The following is a 16,600-nucleotide window of genomic DNA, read 5'->3' on the forward strand; positions in this document are numbered from 1 at the left end:
GTGGATGATTAAAATGTAAATGCTTAAAAGGAAAGCTAATGATCTACAAAGTCAGTCATGTAGCATTTTACTCTCTGACGGCTTGACAACGACCTATATCGTGACGTCTACAACAACAATGAATCTGCACCGAGAAGTTGAGTGATTTCTGTCAATAATTCTTTAGAAATTCAGAGTCTTAACACAATACACGAACTTTGCCCGACCCGAGCTACTGTAGGCAGCCAAGCATCATGATATGATATTTTCCTTCGTCAATTCTCTTGAACAACACACAGTGCAGGTTGGTGGGATACTCTATTCAGGCGACAAAAATCGAAATTGACATGAAAAAAAAAAATGATTGTCAAAAACTGGGACAAGTACGACTCGGTACATAAGCTACCATTTACGTTCCCAAAAAATGTCCTTGAGGTAATTTGCTCAGGTAGCTCTTTTACCCGTTTTTAACATGTATCATGGAGGTCCAAGGAGGTATTTTACCTCCATCTGTCCATGGTGTATCAACTTGATTTAAGTATAGACATTTGTGATATCGAGGGCTACCATAAGAATATCTTTGAATTCATGTGAAAGGAGAATTTCGTGAATACTATGCTACAACCCGGTGTTAATATTTCCTTTTATAAAGTCTAGACTATTCTAAACAACAAATTTTGAAGAATCCCACTTAATGAGACTGAATTTGCCTTTCCTTCTTTGCTATCAAAATGCGAAGATAATATCTCACATGAACTCATACTTAAATAAAGAATATCGCAGTGTGAAACGTGTCAAAAAACAGACCTTTGTCTTACTGAGAAAAACCACTGGTAAATAGTCTTGACACTGGTATTTATTCTGCTATCAATTCGATTTCGTACGTAGTGTGTTTACAAGCTTACAATGCTGATGAGAATCGTTCACACAATAAAGATTGAAAGTGTAAAGAGAATGATTACTTAAATGAGTGTAGAATGCACAATATGTCTTTTTAAATGTGCAGTAAGGGCCTCTTTGAAAATCAGCCCCGGCTATGGCTGAAAGGGCAACCCTTCCAATGATTGGAGAGTGAATAAATGAAAGAAAAAGAAATACAAATGAAAACAAATATTAAACATCTGTACTCTACCACGCGGCAGTAGAACTGTCAAATACTGTGACCTAAACTTCCACACCATCCTGTGATGTTACATAGAGCGTACATTGCCTTGGAAATCCAGGATGAGAATGTCAAATGCATGGACAGCCGATGGCTTGCTTCACACCTCGCAAAACCCTATCACAATCTGTTGTAGGAATCTCTGTGACATACTTTGATCATCAAACATCTTCCTCACATAAAAAGTCCTTCTATTCGCAATGAAAAGACACATATAAGTTTTGCGTTGGGGGGGGGGAAGATTTATCATTTTACGAATTTCTTCAGAAATTATCACAGTATACAATATGCGATGGGGACACAATACGATGTTAAAGATCGTCATTGAACAATGGCCCAATCCATTACTATTATGATAGTCTATCTTATCAAAGAAAAATACAATAGCATAAAAGTATAGAACAGAGACGGATTTAAATGAGCCTACATAAAGTTTTGCGGATCAGAAAGTATAATTTGGGCTTACTTTCGATGCTTTCACATCTCCTGTTTGATGCAATGTTTAATTGCCTGCAGGTTTGGATAAAATTACAATGCACTGACGAGGAGATAAGAGAGAAATGCGCAGCTAGGATTACATTCAAGACCGTCACATAACTACCGAAGAAATGGTAATATAGTCACCTGGTGAGCCAAGCAAATCTATGGAAGTTTCTTGGATGTGATTAGGCCGTCCCCGAACTTTGAATTCAAAGAACTTGTGGTACTCTGAAAACACTGACAGACGCTCGTACATGAGCGTTAACACTTTCCTGGTACTGTTGTATTCAACAAGACAAAGTTAGACTAGATGTACTGCTCACCTGTGTTCTGCTATACAGAGCCATATCACTGTGATATTCTGACAAAAGATTGAATCAAGAAATGCGCATGATCACTGTTCCATAACAAGTAGTCTCTAATCATACAGACCCATTGACTTTATAATCAGAGACCTTGTTGTTAAGTACGTCTTATTCTAGACTATGAGGTTATATAGGCCAAGTAATGAACGAGTGAGTCAGTGCCGTCACTGCGTGATTGGCGCCAGTCGAATTCTGGTTCAATGTCCCGTAGTAACACCTGTAGGAGCCTACAAACAATTTTCAGGCAAGAACTGCTGACGGTATGGAAATATTAAAAGTGAGGATCCTGGCAACTTTAGGTCCTAGATCATTCTTTGTTCAAACATGAATTCCATAGATTGGGCAAGCTCATGCATTATGTCCCTCCAAACGAAAGAAGTGCCTGACATGTGCACCTGAGGGGGAAAAAAGTTATTTGTGCAATGTGCTAACTCCCAAATGGCTTATTATCGTAACCGGAGGGCCAAACCCAAAAAACTCGCTTATTTAACGAGTGAGTTGCACTCTCTCTACAAACTAAGTAGACCATGCTTATTTTCAAGATTTTGTTGTAACAAACAACATTCCACTGGTCTACCTCAAAAACTTTGTTGCGAAAGCCTCCAAATCCAAGATGGCGTCCAAAATGGCCGCCATATTTACTGAATTTGTTATTTGAATGATAGAATTCGAGAGAAACATCAGATTTCAACAAATGTGATGTCATATGAAAGAGAATAAAATTTTCTACAAGTTGATACCATTTTTGTGGGTTATTGTGCTAACTGGATTGAGATTTTAAGGAAAAAACACTAATTTTTTGATATTTTTCTGAAAAAAGGAAAATCATAAAAATGCTTGATTCGGCATAAATCAGAGAATGACTGAAGGATTATCTTGAAACGTTTCAGGAATTTTGTTTGACATATAATTAATATTTGGAGAAAATTAGGGGTCAGTACCGTTTTTTGTTCAGGAGTAATAATGTCTCAAACTTGAAAACTCACTTTGTAAAAATGGGCACTTTAGTTGTGACAAGACATTGCTGGTCATAAAACAAGTCTGCGCGCGTTAAGACTACTACACGCACCACTGGCACTGGCGCGTGTAGAAGTGCCAGTGGTTCGTGTAGTAGTCTTGGCAAACGCAGACTCTTGCATTGACAAACAAGAGTTTGTGCCTGCAAACTAACTTTTCATACCAAATGGTAGCTTAGGTGACGCTGATCGCTATTATTTCAAAGTGGATTGTTCTGAAGCAGATGAGATGAAGCAAAAATTTCTTTCAAATAGAGGTAGAAGCTTGAAACAACCTGGCTTTAGAAAGTTTCTAACAAAATTTGGATCAATCACTCAAAAAAAAAAATCAAGATTGCAGGCCATGAAAGCTGACATAGTGTGTTTCGCCAGAGTAATGTATCATTTCCATTTTGATATAATTTTGTCTGTTTTGCTTATATGGTTTGTTTATATGGTTTTTATATAAATTTGACAATTGTAATGCTATTTCAAACCATCTTAGGTTTTTATGGAGACATTGTTCAGAATGCACCGTAAATATTTCTCTAAAAAGTAAAAAAAAAAATAAAATAAATTAAAAATGTTTACGAAAACCATGTAGAAATTAACATCTTTCCCATATAATCAATATTTGGAGAAAATTAGAGGTCAGTATTGTATTTGGTTCAGGAGTTGTAATGTCTCAAACTTGAAATCTCATTTTACATAATATCATGTTTTTACACGCATCTGTTTCCAAAGATGTCACAGAGGGTCGAATCCAAGTTTGTGCTTACTTTTCGAGTTCCACTCTCTCTATGAATAAGACCATACATAAAGTTACTAAGCGTACTAAGCTTAGTAAGCCAAATAATCAATATTTGGAGAAAATTAGAGGTCAGTATTGTATTTGGTTCAGGAGTTGTAATGTCTCAAACTTGAAATCTCATTTTACATAATATCATGTTTTTACACGCATCTGTTTCCAAAGATGTCACAGAGGGTCGAATCCAAGTTTGTGCTTACTTTTCGAGTTCCACTCTCTCTATGAATAAGACCATACATAAAGTTACTAAGCGTACTAAGCAATGTGTCGTAATTACACCTCAGTAGATTTGTTACAAAAACCTCCAAAGTACAGATACGGTCCAATAGGGTCGTCATTTTTATTAATTTAACATTTCTATTGATAAAATATCGGATTGCAGAAACTTTGATGTCATGTGAAGGAGAGTATAAAAGCTTCCTAAAAGTTGATACCACTTTAGCTGTGTATTGTAATAAATGGGGGGAGGGGGAGGAAATTCATATTTTTATATTGTTTTGAAGAAAGAATGAAATGTAAAAATGCATGATTTAGTATTTATCAAAGAAGAACCGAATAATTATTTTGAAACCTGCGATTGTGATTGAGATCTACTGAGAGGAGACATAATTCATATTTATGGAATTACAAGCAATATCATACACTGTTGACACGTTAATATCTAAAACTTAAAAAAAGATATATCTATGCATTATAAATTTTGCATACAATGTGTTTACATGGTCACATGTATACATGGTCACATGTAATACTGTAATGGTCTATTGACTTATAAGTGCCTGCAAACTATCTTTTCATGCCAAGTGGACAGGTAGGTGACACTGGTCGCTATTACTGTAGCATTTCATGGTAGATTGTTCTGAGGCAGATTAGATTGAACATTGAACAAAAAGTATATTCCAAAAAGAGATAGGAGCTTGGAATTTGGCACAAATTTTGCCAATGTGTCATATTTAGCGACAAAAATAGTATCAGCACAAAATTCAAGATGGCAGTAATTGATTGAGGTTGTCGTTGAAGGCATTATTTACCATAAATGCACGTAAAACCAAAACCCACCGTTAGTTAATTCCTCAAACTAGTTCTAAACTGTGAGTTAGGGATAGAACAACTAATGTACAAACTTAAATCAGTATAATCATTGCAAATATTATTAGATATACTAAATAGATCTGATAAGAACGGGTTTTTTTTTATACTTAGCTGTCAACAGTTATCATGGTTAATGGTTTCTTGTAAAGAAATGGTGATTATCTTCGTATGATTTAGTCTTTATTTTAATTTCTATACATGGTAGAATGTTTTGTGATACAACCAACCTGCACATAATAAATCGAATGTGATATCCCAATGGTAAACAATACATTATGTGTGTTGCGTCAAAGTTAAATCTCAACTTATGATTTAATATATTATTTTAATCATCTTATATTGCTGTCTATTATATGTTTCTATACATCCGAACGATATTGTATAGTGTAAACCATATTGAGGGTCTTTTTTTTTTTTGCCGGGGGGGGGGGTGGAACTCATTCCAATGGAACTCATTTTGGGTCACATAAGGCCCAATCTTTGATGAAAAGGAAATGCTTCTGTATCAAAGATATGCTTTTTTTTTTTTACTTGTATGCTACTCTGCTGTTGCAGAAACGTGAATAATGATGGTACTATGTGTAATAATGTCCGTAGATCCTTGTCCTTGAAAGCCCTTCTGATCCCCCCCCCCCCCCCCGGAAAATCCGACATGGCGGCAATTTCTCAAATTTGCCTTTAAATATCTTGTGCGAAATCATTTTTCAGTATATTTTTCGAATAAAACTGTCCAAATGTATTTTTCGTGCTGTATATTCACATTTACAAATAAGCATGCTGAAACTGTATTTACTGTTATAAGATTTTTCCTACATTGTTTTTAGGCTGATTTCATGTTGGTTATAGTAACACAATTATTGATCTTAGGCCATTTCATGCTTTCCCATAGTAGATATCAGAATCACTTTAGAGTGAAAATGTTCATTTTCATTCATTTTAGAGTGACCTCAGGGATCACTCGAAGAATGACGAGCGTTCCCTGAGGTCACTCTAAAATGAGTGAAAATGAGCATTTTCATTCAAAATTCACTCCAATTTCACTCTAAATTCACTGTTTTCTGTTATTCACTCCTTCAAAAGTGAATACTTCCACTCGATTTTTTCTCTTTTTTGGAGAGTAGAATATCACTGGTCTTAAAAATGTCTCCATAAAAATCTAAGACGGTTTGAAATAGCATTACAATGTTTGAAATATGTAAAAACATATAAATAGATAGTACAACAGACAAAATTTTATGAAAATCATGATAATACATTTAATTTGGCGCAATAAACTATGTCAACTTTGATGGCTGTCATCTTGATTTTTTTTTTTTTTTGTGGTTGATCTGAATTCTGCCTTAAAGGACAAGTCCACCTTCATATACATAAGGATTGAGAGAATGCAGCAATATTAGTAGAACACATCAGTGAAAGTTTGACTTTACTTTTTAAATAAAGTGCACATTTCTTCGACTTGCGACTGACGTATGTTAATGGTAATATTATTCCCCCTGCCTTCTGAAAGAGAGAAGTCATGTGTTCTTTTGTTATGCGAGAAAAATGGAAATATGTTGAATTTTCTTTATTCTTTCTTTATATCGTTGTACTCATGTGACATCACAAGCTATAGTAGTCTTTCCATCCAGCCATGACTAAGTAGAAACTTCAAAAATTCATAATTTTTTTAACAGATTGTCTGATTTTGCTCAAACTCTCACTGATGTGTTCTACTGATATTGCTGCATTCACTCAACCCCCATGTCTATGAGGGAAAACTTGTCCTTTAAACTATCTATAACAAGATTGGTGCCAAGTTTCAAGCTACTACCTCTATTTGAAAAAAAAAAATGCTTTATCCCATTTGCTTCAGAACAATCTACTTTGAAATAATAGCGACCAGCGTCACCTGAGCTACCACTTGGTACGAAAAGTTAGTTTGCAGGCACAAACCCTTGTTTGTCAAAGCAAGAGTCTGCGTTTACCAAGACTACTACACGCACCACTGGCACTGCTACACGCGCCAGTGCTAGTGGTGCGTGTAGTAGTCTTGACACGCGCAGACTTGTTTTATGACCAACAAGGTCTTGTCACAACTAAAGTGCCCATTTTTACAAAGTGAGTTTTCAAGTTTGAGACATTATTACTCCTGAACAAAAAGCGGTACTGACCCCTAATTTTCTCCAAATATTAATTATATGTCAAACAAAATTCCTGAAACGTTTCAAGATAATCCTTCAGTCATTCTCTGATTTATGCCGAATCAAGTATTTTCATGATTTTCCTTTTTTCAGAAAAATATCAAAAAATTAGTGTCTTTTCCTTAAAATCTCAATCCAGTTAGCACAATAACCCACAAAAATGGTATCAACTTGTAGAAAATTTTATTCTCTTTCATATGACATCACATTTGTTGAAATCTGATGTTTCTGTCAAATTCTATCATTCAAATAACAAATTCAGTAAATATGGCGGCCTTTTTGGACGCCATCTTGGATTTGGAGGCTTTCGCAACAAATTTTTTGAGGTAGACCAGTGGAATGTTGTTTGTTACAATAAAATCTTGAAAATAAGCATGGTCTACTTAGTTTGTAGAGAGAGTGCAACTCGACCTCTGTTTTAAGGTTTTGGCCCCCCGGTTACGTAATATTGCAAGAGTTTACCAGAATGATTGGCGCGTCAAGAAACACCCGGGAAAGCAGTAATTTCCTTAACCATCGCATTGAATGCGTTATATATATATATATATATATATATATATATATATATATATCCTGCTTATGCACAAACTAGAACTCCGAACTGCTTTTATATTGAGTATATCAAGTGACTTTTTTTTAGTTGGTTGTATTGTTGTTGTTTTTTTTTTGTTTGTGTGTATGCGCATGTGTGTGTGTGTGTGTGTGTGTGTGTGTGTGTTTGGATGAGGGCGTTACTCTGGGTAGGCCTGTCAGTCCCAAATATCACCACGTCCTTCTTTTACGCTGACTTACATAAACTGTAGCCTATCTGATGATCGAGTGAGATGTAAACAATAAATGTTTAAGAGCGACTGATACAGTATTGACAAAGTAGATAAGATAATTATTTCATAGAATATCAACCAACATTCCAATTATTTATTATTATTCATTTGCTGTTTTCATGAAAAAACACACACATAAAACTTAGGTGAGTATCAGAATCATCTTTAATTAAAAGTGCATAAAAGAAGCACTAATGTGTACCATAGTGTGTTACTAACACTATCCCCCCCCCCCCCCCTCTTCATTGATACCCTAAATATCAACTGAACAATGTTTATGCCTTCGACACGCACAAATTTTACAAAGTCATGTTTTTGTCGCCTGCTTCTCTGTTCTGGAATCCCCTTGAAAATAACACGAAATATTCACTTAGATTGAATACCTTCAAACTGATATATCATTGTTGATACCAGTCACGTCCATTTTCTTACTCCCCCCCCCCCCCTTATACTTAAGCATGTTCCTAAATGCGACGCTTTCAGAGCGCGCTTTTTGTTCCCATTTTCTCTTGTGTTTAATAGAAGAAAGGGTTACTTATATTGTTGTTTTGTTTGTGTGTGTGGGGTGGAGGGGGGTGGGTGCGTGTGCGTGTGCGTGTGTTTGTTTCCTATTGAAGGTACCGTCATAATATGACGGCACCCATATAATATGACGGCACCCATATAACCTGTATAAAGCCTAGCATTTTGGCAGTCTCCTGTATTTCCACCAAGTCTTATACCCACTAATTTTATATGATTTTGTTCAAGTTCACTGAGTATTGTCTACATTCAACCACCCAAACCACCCAAACCTAGGTTCGTGTGTGGGAGTAATACTCAGTATACACTCTGGTGCTATAGTAGGCCTATGGGGTAGGAGAACACAAACATTAACAACAATGATATCAGCAACAAGAACCACAATAATAATGACATCCGAATTACAAGAACAACAACAATAATAATGATTCCAAAAAAGCAACAGCAGGAAATATTTTTTTTCTCCGCAGCTCAAAAACATCTGTCGGGCATCTACCTATTGTCAAAATAATTAATATTCATACCACAAAAAAATTCAGAGATTAAAACTGTTTTCCCATGTTTTATGATGACTGCATTTGAGTGATATCAAGAAAGAGTCATTTTCTATACCTCTATAAAAAAAAAAAAAAAAAACGAAGATAAAAGACTATGACCTGAAATCTGGAACTTGTATGTGAATATTTGTCATTCCTTTCAAAGATTCTTAACTAAAGTTAAAAACCACACCATTTCTGAACGAACACACAAAAAGAAACAAAACGGAGAAAAAGAAGAAAAAGATGTCCCTCTGGTTTAGAACGAATTTAAAAGCTACATGTATTCCAGGCTCCAATGCATGGTGTATCGTTTAAGACTACAGATAGAAAAGAGTTTTTATTCATGCTTTTTGTTTTGTACTGCATAAAAAAAGAGGATAATCAGCTTCTTTCTTGCGCACATAGTTTTCACTGTTACCCCACATGTGCTATCAGGCCTTTGATAAATTTCATTTTTTCTAATTTAATTGGGCTAATGACCCCACAACAATTTGTTATGTAATCTTATAATCATTGTGTACTCATATACATTAATTCGGAATGTTAAGGTGAAGAGGCTTCATAATGCGTATTATCTTTTTACTGTTTATGAGTAGATTTGTAGGCATATATTGTAATCAATGAGCAGGCCCAACATGATTAGACATACTATAATTAAGGCTATTCGCTTTTGTAATTGGCATACTATTATTCATGTATGTGCGTATTTAAAGTAACTACGCAGGTCGTAACGTATGCATAATGTGTACGTCTGTGTGAGTGTTTTGGGTGTGGTGTGTGTATTGCGTTTACCAATGAGTGCAAACACATAAGCTCAATGTAAGAATATTGACTGTGGTCTAGAGAATAATAACAATTATGTCTAAGGTTCTTTATAATAACACTCAATTTTCGCGCCTCCGACGTTCAAAATTCTGAATTCACACTGTGCTATAATACGGTGTGGTGTGGACAGTTTTACTTCGTAAAAATGTCCCCACGACACCGTCCCTCTGTCTGCATTAGATTTCCTTCCACTCACTCTACAGAAACCAAGACTAAAACTTTCCACTTTCCAAACGCCTTTGTGGCGGATCCAGACGGGGGCGCAACCGGCGCACGCCCCCCACCCCCTTATTTTCTCTTCTTAAAAACAAAAGAAATAAAAAGAAACTAATAATGAAATGAAATCCGGAGGTGGTACCAGAAATATTATTTGCGCCCCCCTCCCCCTACAGAATTCGGGATCTACCCCCTGAGGTAATTAGTTTGTTTCAGTGCTTTCATGCCGTTACAGTATAACTTTAACTTTGTTGTTTTATGTATAGGCCTACCTAACTTTTAATTATTGTTTTCATTGCAATTACCACTGAATGGTCATGATGTGTTTTCATGCCATCTTGCTGTTCTGGCGCGAGGTGCATGCTAATTAATCGGTATGTCATGTGGCTCTTTTTTGCTTTGCTGTGATTTTGTTCAATTTGGTTGCTTTTTGTTATGTAAACTGAATGTTGATTTCCAAAGTCTTGAAGAAGACCTATCAAAAGGTTGAAAGCTTAATTGCCATTGGCATTTAAGACATTAAAGTGAACGAACGCTACAACAGTATACCGTCAGCGGTCCTTCACGTCAAGATTATTATGATAATGTATATGTATAATGATTTGTCATGCATATCAATTTTAGATAAATGATATTCGAATACAACATCATGAGGAATTCATTGTATAGGCTATTATATTCCCTTATCTTCTTCCATTGACTGGATTTCCCTAAAAGTTGAGATATATTCATAAAAGTTGAATATTGTAAAAAGAAATGTTATAAACTATGCCTTGCTTTGATAACCTATGGTTACCTAGTACACCCTCCAGATGAATCTAAATCTTCCGTTCTTTTGAATTCTTTTAACTTGTTATTGCACTTATGTACCGTCATATAACAATTCCGATGTGGGAGGGTTTTTAGAACGAGGTCCGAGTATTTGCTTTCCCGAATTCTTTTATTTCACTCGTCTTTTAAAGAAAGGTCTGGCCTTACGGATTGTTAGAAAGTTAGAGGAAGGAACAACAGCATAATCTTATAAAAACAAATTATAACTATCACTCAATGTGATTAATGCCCACACCTAATCACTGAGTGAGTTCAACCAGCAGTTATTTTGTATGTTATTCATTGGGGGAAAAAATATCGTTACCGTGGCAACGTATTGATAAACATTGAATAAATGTATATTTTGCTCACTGATAGTCACAATGTGCCATATCTCAAGTATCCCCCTCCCACACGAGGAAGATTTTGCATTTTCAGACCTGAAATTCAGCGATCTGGTGCACACTTTTGGTTAAAATTTGGATTTTTTTTTCTATCAAAAACAAGTAAGAAAAAGAAATATTCATAGATAATGGAATGACTACGGGTATTAGCTCTTGCTCCGCCTGTGCGACATCACTGTGAAGGCCTACTAAATAGTGGGGCCTATCACCGGCGTAGCCAGGATTTGATCTTAGGGGGAGAGGTTAGATGTGAGGGAGCGACCTCCCGCAGTCAGAACTTTTTGCATATTGATGTTGTTAATGGTGCACTTTGATGCATTTTTTATCGACTTCAAACAGTCCCACATGTTTAAGGTAGCAGTACATTTTATCAAGATTATTATCGAACAATTTTGCCTATAAAATGGTATCATTTAAATCATTTAAATAAATTCTTACACTGAAGATCACGAACGCGACCGAGCCCGAGCGAGCGGAGCGAGCGAGAGGGGGTGGGGAGAGGGGAGAGGAGGAGGGTGGTGGGGGGGGGGGGGGGAGACGAGGGGGTGGTGGGGGGGGGGGGGAGGGGAGAGGAGGGGGTACCTGGGGAGGGATGGATTCGACAGAATAGATCAGCATAAACCAGCAGAGGTTGTATAGGATGAATACTTCCCATAGACTTGTGTGCATTGCGTGCATTCTCTATAGGGCTCACACGGGTAAATAATTCCCCAAAGATTTGACAAGATTTCTACCTACTCAGTTCGCCATATTCTTAAACTCAATGCATTATCATTAATTTTTCTTCTATTGTTTGTTGCAATTAATAATATACAGAGTCACAATTGGTGTATAGTCAGTCATACAGTTAATTTAAGTGACAAACCAATCTTCCTGATTCTTTTTTTTAACAGATCTCGCTGAACAGAGTTTGAGCAGCAGAACTTGTCTTGCTTACTTGTTTTGTTGTAAAAGAAAGACATATGAGATACGCTAGACAATTTTGTTCTAACATATTTTCATACAGAATTGTCAAGAATTTAATATCTAAATACATTGGGTGATTTCAAGTTCGGTGCTAGTGCTACTTGTGCTATAGTGCTAGTGCTAGTGCTAGTGCTAGTGCTATCTCAGCACTAGCATCAGACTTGAAATCACCCAGTGCCTTTATTGAGAATAACGTTATTACTACCTGAGACATTATGTGTCAAAGTTTTTCGTGTATAAAGAGCCGAAAGGCATCGTCTAGCAATATTATCCTTTAGGCTGTGTAGTGCCAATGAGTCAAATATAAACAAATTTTGAACACAACCAATGGACAGGAAATAAACGAGGCACACACGTAAAGTATTATGGTGGTTTACGCTACTGTAGTTATCGGCAGAGCCTTCCAGGGCTCACACCTGTAAATTAAAATGAACTGTCCCAGACCCCTTCACGAAATCGTACCAAAGATATCAAAATAAATGAAGAAATGAATCGATTAAAAATCAATGATTCAGTTTGGCAAAAAAAAAAAGAAAAGAAAAAAAAAGATATATATGTAGCTGTAGATGTCGAGTATGAATTTGCATTTTGGTTGGAAGATGAAAGTTTTTCTCATGGAATTTGAGGGGACTATTTCATTGGGTGCGTGTGCGGAAAATTATAGGTGATTTTTATTTTATTTTTTTTATTATTTTTTATTTTTTAGAAGAACACGTAGTCTGGTTTTGCGGACCCTTGGACAGAGATTGAGCCGGAGAACCTGCCTTGTAAATTTGATGGATGACAGGGTATAGCTCACTTATCCAAGTTAGTGAAAATGAAACACCTCATTTCTCCCAGCTATTTTACAGATTTTTCTTCTTTTTTTTTCTTTTTTTTTTTTTGAAATTTGAATTGTAACACACGACTCTATGAGGAATTATTTACCCGTGTGAGCCCTATAGAGAATGCACGCAATGCACACAAGTTTATGGGGAGTATTCATCCTATACAAGCTCTGCTGGTTTATGTTGATCTATTTCGAATCCATCCCTCTCCTACCCTCCTCCTCTCCCCTTATCCCCCCTCTACCCCCCCCCCCCCCCCGCCTTTATGTTCTTGTGGTACTAGATCTTGGTAAAAACTAGTCCTCAGTATCAGGCAACTTTGAAATGAAATGAAATTTAATCATATTCCACATGGTGGACATTATATGATAGAATATACAGGGTATAACACATAGTGGACATTATATCAAAACTATACAGAGTATGTTACATGTATATACAAAATATAGTGATATTCTGAGATAGAATAACACCATATACAAATGTGGAGGGGACTACTTAGAAGCACTGCTTGTTAAATGTAGTCCCCCTACAGATTATGGACAAAATGATATCAAAGATAAGGCTGAGTGAAATATAACAAAAACACCATATATACACTATTTACAAGGGCACATGAACCGTACTATGGATATACAAACAAGTCATGTATGTTACAAAGCACAAGTTTATGTATAAAGTGTTTACAGTGTACATTATATACAGTGTACCATTAAAATAATGAATGAAACAGAAGATAACCTTCCGAGCATACTTAATGAAGTACTTCTAGAAAACATTGATTTATACATACGTTTAATTACCATAAAACTGTTTATTAATACCTATCACGAAACACATTTTTGAGCTTATACTTAAAGCTATTCAAGCTCTGAGCTTGTTTTAGTGAACGATCAAAGGAATTCCAAAGCTTAGGACCAGTAAACATAAAATTTCTGTGAGCAAAACTGGTTCTATTTTTGGGAAGATGATAATCATTCGCATACCTTGTTGAGTAATTATGTATAACATTATTTTTTCGAAACATTTCCTTAAATACAGCAGGAGTAGCGTTAATTTCTACATTGTACATAAAACAACCCAGCTGAAGACGATATAAATCAGTAATCTTAAGAATACGGTTTTCTTTAAACAAAACATCAGTGTGTGATCTATAAGCGGTATTGCATATCAAACGCATCGCTCTTTTCTGCAAGAGGAGCACCCTGTCCATTTTAGTTTGTATTGCATTTCCCCATGCCATTACGCTATAATTAAGGTAAGGAAGAATAGGAGTTGAATATAACATAAGAAGCACTGACTTGGGGAGAATCCGTTTAACGTTATTAATGATGCCAATATTTCTTGAAACTATCTTACAAAATTATATGACAATTCCAAGTTAGCTTATTGTCAATTAATTGTAATACCGATAAATTTTGTAGTCTTGACTTCTAACAGAATTATCAAATATCACTTGGTCAGGAAGTTGTTTAACAGAGTTACTGAATAACATGTAATTGGTTTTTTGTTTATTTAAAGATAATTTATTTGCTTTTATCCAATTTGTTACATGTGCAAGTTCTACATTTAAAACGTCTACTAACTTATTGGGATCACTGTGAGTATAGAATACGTTTGAATCATCAGCAAAAAGGATAAAAGAGAGAACACTCGAAGAACATCGAATGTCATTTACATAAATAGAGAATAGCAGTGGACCAAGAAGGCTTCCTTGGGGAACTCCACGCGTGATTGGTACCGTAGACGAATTATATCCATCAATGGTAACAAATTGCTTTCTTCCAGAAAGATAACTTTCGAACCATTCCAGAGCCTTACCTCTAATACCATAGTGCGCAAGTATAACAGAATGTCGTGATTTATAGTATCGAATGCTTTAGAAAAATCTAAGAACAAACCGATAGTATGACAGGATTTTTCGATTGAAGCTGGGATGGTATTTATTAAACTTAGAATGGCATGAGTTGTGTTATGTTTTTCTCTAAAGCCAAATTTGGAGTCAGATATGATGTTGTGAGATTCAAGGAAGGTAGTTGTCCTTGAATGAACAATTTTCTCTAAGATTTTTGATCACGAAGTTAACAAAGATATTGGGCGATAGTTGCTGATACATAATTTGTCTCCTTTCTTAAATATTGGAGTCACCTTTGCGAGTTTCATTTTAGATATGGTACTTGACCAGATTGTAGTGAAAGGTTATAAAAAAACAATAAAGGATCTGCTATACAATGTATAATGTCTTTGATAAGGACATTGCCAATGTCATCATAGCCAGGGGCTTTGTTTCCTTTGAGCTGAAGTACAATTTTGATTAATTCTTGCCTGTCAATTGGCTTGAAAAAAAATGAGTGGTCGTTTGGTGAGGAAAGAAATTCGTAAAATGATTTATCACTTGGAGTAATAGTTTGTGCTAAGTTTGAACCTATCTTTGAAAAGTATGAGTTAAAAATCTCGGCAATTTCAGACTTGTCCTCAATGATAGTATTATCAACTTGAACTTTAGAAATGGGATTTACAGCCTTCCCTCAATTCAAAACGGTATTTATTACTTTCCAAGTGTGCTTGATATCACATTTGAATTGACTCAATTGGTCCGCAAAATATTGTTTTTTAGCTAATCCGAGTGTATTGGTAAGAATATTTTTGTACGAAATATATTTCATTCGAGAGGTTTCGTCACGGTTTTTGATAAAATTAACATATAAAGTAGTCTTGCGATTTATTGAGCGTAAGAGTGTTTTGGAAACCCATGATGATTGTGTCATTTTAATGTATTTCTTTGTTTGGGCTACCACTGAAACAGCTCCAAAATAATACATAAAGTTACTTTGTTTGATAAATAGAAGCGTTTTACAGGACTTTGTAGGCAATAAGGTGATGATATATGACACTAAAGGATACTAGTAACTACATACATCTATGTATTCATCTTATGAAAACAAAAAAAAAACTAGACCTACTAGTATAAGAATCAGTATAAGAACTCTTTTTTTGTTAAGACAACGGTGGACTGGAATCATCTCCCAGACACCATAGCAACTTCCCAAACAGTAGCAATCTTCAAGGCTGCAGTCGGGGACCAGTTTCTTCAGTACCAGTAATCTTCATCAGCCCTCTCTCTCTCCGGTGCACTATACCACAACGGTCCTGCACTGTACACATCCAGATCCAGATCCAGATCCAGACTAGTAATCAAAACTGCAAGCTTTTTGAAAAAACTCCAAAGGGCATCAGTTTCAAAAGAGTCTCATTGAGAAACTTTATAACCTTTGAATGTGCAATTTCCCATCTGATGTAGGGGCAAATATCATCAAAAACACATTTCTGATATTAAAAAGTCAAAATAAGAAATATGACCTCTTTAAATGGCTATTGGCAGAGCCGTATTACAGTATTATAAATAAATCAAAGAGATTTTCCCCAGTGACTGCTAGAGTGCGGAGTCTTCATACGCCCTGTACTATTGTTTTGTGAGCGCAATAACCGGGGGGCCAAAAGCTAAAAACAGAGGTCGAGTTGCACTCTCTCTACAAACTAAGTAGACCATGCTTATTTTCAAGTTTTTATTGTAACAAACAGCATTCCACTGGTCTACCTCAAAAA

Source organism: Diadema setosum, chromosome 6 (assembly GCF_964275005.1).
Source record: "Diadema setosum chromosome 6, eeDiaSeto1, whole genome shotgun sequence".
Lineage (NCBI taxonomy): Eukaryota > Metazoa > Echinodermata > Echinoidea > Diadematoida > Diadematidae > Diadema > Diadema setosum.